The following is a 2,500-nucleotide window of genomic DNA, read 5'->3' as shown; positions in this document are numbered from 1 at the left end:
ACGTACATGCCGCCCCTCCCCACGTCCCCACCTTGCCCCCTGCCTTCGCAAGCTGGTTGGTGAGAAGTTTGCATGTTCAATGCCCTTCGCATGCGACGTACTCAGGCTACGTTGTGGTGCGGCCTGTGTCAACTGTCCGCTGATGTCGTACGCGTGAACCACAATCTGTACTGCACATTCGTCCTTATGTACTGAATGATACATCGTGGCACATGTGTGACCGCACAACGACTGCGCCCAAAAACGGCGGACCATACAGTGCAAATATTGTGCACGCAGCTACGTGTCGTCTCCCTATGAGAGCTGGATTGCAGTGTGGTACGCCATAGAGACGTGTGGGAGGAACGGACGCCGTGGATGGCGATCAGCATGAGCTGTCTGTTGATGTATTCGGACCTAGTCGTCTCTCCTCACACACCGTGATGGCATGGTGCACCGCGTTCCATATCTGCGACATGCTACAGAGGCCGGTTGACAGTCGTTCGAGCAATGGACATCGCATACGTACGGGGGCCACCTTCCACGTATTGTCTAGGCGTGCACATTTTGTTGCGTGTATGTGGGCAGACGTAGTGTGGCGTGACACCTGACACAGGCATGCAATAATCGTTGAAGTTGCAAATGGCGATGGACGCCTGCGTTTTCTGGTGAAGTTACGCAAATGAACAAATGGTAACCTGTTGTGGTGCGGTTGTTCTCGCTAGGGGTGAATCGGTGATGGCGACGATAGGTTGAGGTACTAACCGGTTGTTCCAGCGATACCCACCATGCCGACGAAACTGAACGGCATCTGGGTGTGAAGCGATACGCGGCGGTGGCTGGGTGGGACCGTCCCCGGCCGGTGAGGGGGCGCCTCCCGGCGTGCTGGCCGCGCGGTGCGTGGGCGCACGCGCTACAGCCGGCTGGTGGGGGCGGCCAGTGGCAGGCGCGCCGGCCGACGGACGCGGCAGGCGTCGCAGCTGCGCGCCGGCGCACCCTGCGCGCGGCGCCGTGCGGCCAAAGTAGGTCCTCGCGGGCCCGGTGCGAAGCGCGGTGGACATCTTCAGTGTGCTGGTCCGATTGAGGACTGTGTGCGTTGAGGATGCGCCGCCGCCCGGCGCTCGGCGCCGCGACGCCGTCTGCTGCTCGGTCGCCCCAGCGGTTCTCGCTGGTGGTTTGTATCGCAGCTGTGCGGATGTGTTGGCGCGTGCGCTGTGCTGGGAGAGTTCGCTTCGGCACCCAAGTGGGGCTTTTGTCCTTCTGTGGCGCTGGCGTTGGAGCTGCCGGTCACCGTAGGTGGCGCGTGTTGTCTCCCGCCGGCAATGCCACGACAGCACGCTCCCGGGCCTCTGTCGGCAGCGGCAAGCTCAGTTGGGAGCACGGGTGGTCGCACCGAAAGCGTCTACTCGCCTAACTCCGGGCGATTGCGCCTCTCTCGAACCCGACCAAGTACTTGGGACGGCGCTGCGCGCCGCCGGGACCTGAGAGGGTTTCGAGGTGTATTGTGCAGGGGAGCTCAGCCTCCTCCTGTTTGCAGAATGATTGAGCGGACGCTTGCGTGTTCGCGCGGGCCCCCGGGACACACTCCCGGGCGGCCGGCTGCTCAGCTCTAGTTGACGCAGCTCCCTGGTTGATCCTGCCAGTAGTCATATGCTTGTCTCAAAGATTAAGCCATGCATGTCTCAGTACAAGCCGCATTAAGGTGAAACCGCGAATGGCTCATTAAATCAGTTATGGTTCCTTAGATCGTACCCACGTTACTTGGATAACTGTGGTAATTCTAGAGCTAATACATGCAAACAGAGTCCCGACCAGAGATGGAAGGGACGCTTTTATTAGATCAAAACCAATCGGTCGGCTCGTCCGGTCCGTTTGCCTTGGTGACTCTGAATAACTTTGGGCTGATCGCACGGTCCTCGTACCGGCGACGCATCTTTCAAATGTCTGCCTTATCAACTGTCGATGGTAGGTTCTGCGCCTACCATGGTTGTAACGGGTAACGGGGAATCAGGGTTCGATTCCGGAGAGGGAGCCTGAGAAACGGCTACCACATCCAAGGAAGGCAGCAGGCGCGCAAATTACCCACTCCCGGCACGGGGAGGTAGTGACGAAAAATAACGATACGGGACTCATCCGAGGCCCCGTAATCGGAATGAGTACACTTTAAATCCTTTAACGAGTATCTATTGGAGGGCAAGTCTGGTGCCAGCAGCCGCGGTAATTCCAGCTCCAATAGCGTATATTAAAGTTGTTGCGGTTAAAAAGCTCGTAGTTGGATTTGTGTCCCACGCTGTTGGTTCACCGCCCGTCGGTGTTTAACTGGCATGTATCGTGGGACGTCCTGCCGGTGGGGCGAGCTGAAGGCGTGCGACCGCCTCGTGCGTGCTCGTGCGTCCCGAGGCGGACCCCGTTGAAATCCTACCAGGGTGCTCTTTATTGAGTGTCTCGGTGGGCCGGCACGTTTACTTTGAACAAATTAGAGTGCTTAAAGCAGGCAAGCCCGCCTGAATACTGTGTGCAT

General features: G+C 58.6%; 1 non-coding gene across 1 annotated transcript in view; it reads left to right on the top strand.

Moving 5' to 3' along the window:
• The first annotated feature begins 1,602 nt into the window (after positions 1-1,602).
• LOC124732170 overlaps positions 1,603-2,500 on the top strand; it is a 1,910-nt gene continuing 1,012 nt past the window's right edge. The window contains exon 1 of the ribosomal RNA XR_007008591.1: positions 1,603-2,500. This exon is cut by the window's right edge and continues 1,012 nt beyond it. This is a non-coding gene — a ribosomal RNA (small subunit ribosomal RNA).

The sequence above is a fragment of the Schistocerca piceifrons genome, unplaced genomic scaffold (assembly GCF_021461385.2).
Source record: "Schistocerca piceifrons isolate TAMUIC-IGC-003096 unplaced genomic scaffold, iqSchPice1.1 HiC_scaffold_1324, whole genome shotgun sequence".
In the NCBI taxonomy this organism is placed as follows: domain Eukaryota; kingdom Metazoa; phylum Arthropoda; class Insecta; order Orthoptera; family Acrididae; genus Schistocerca; species Schistocerca piceifrons.
The sequence above is the reverse complement of the archived record's forward strand: the minus strand, read 5'-3'. Positions and strand labels throughout refer to the sequence as shown.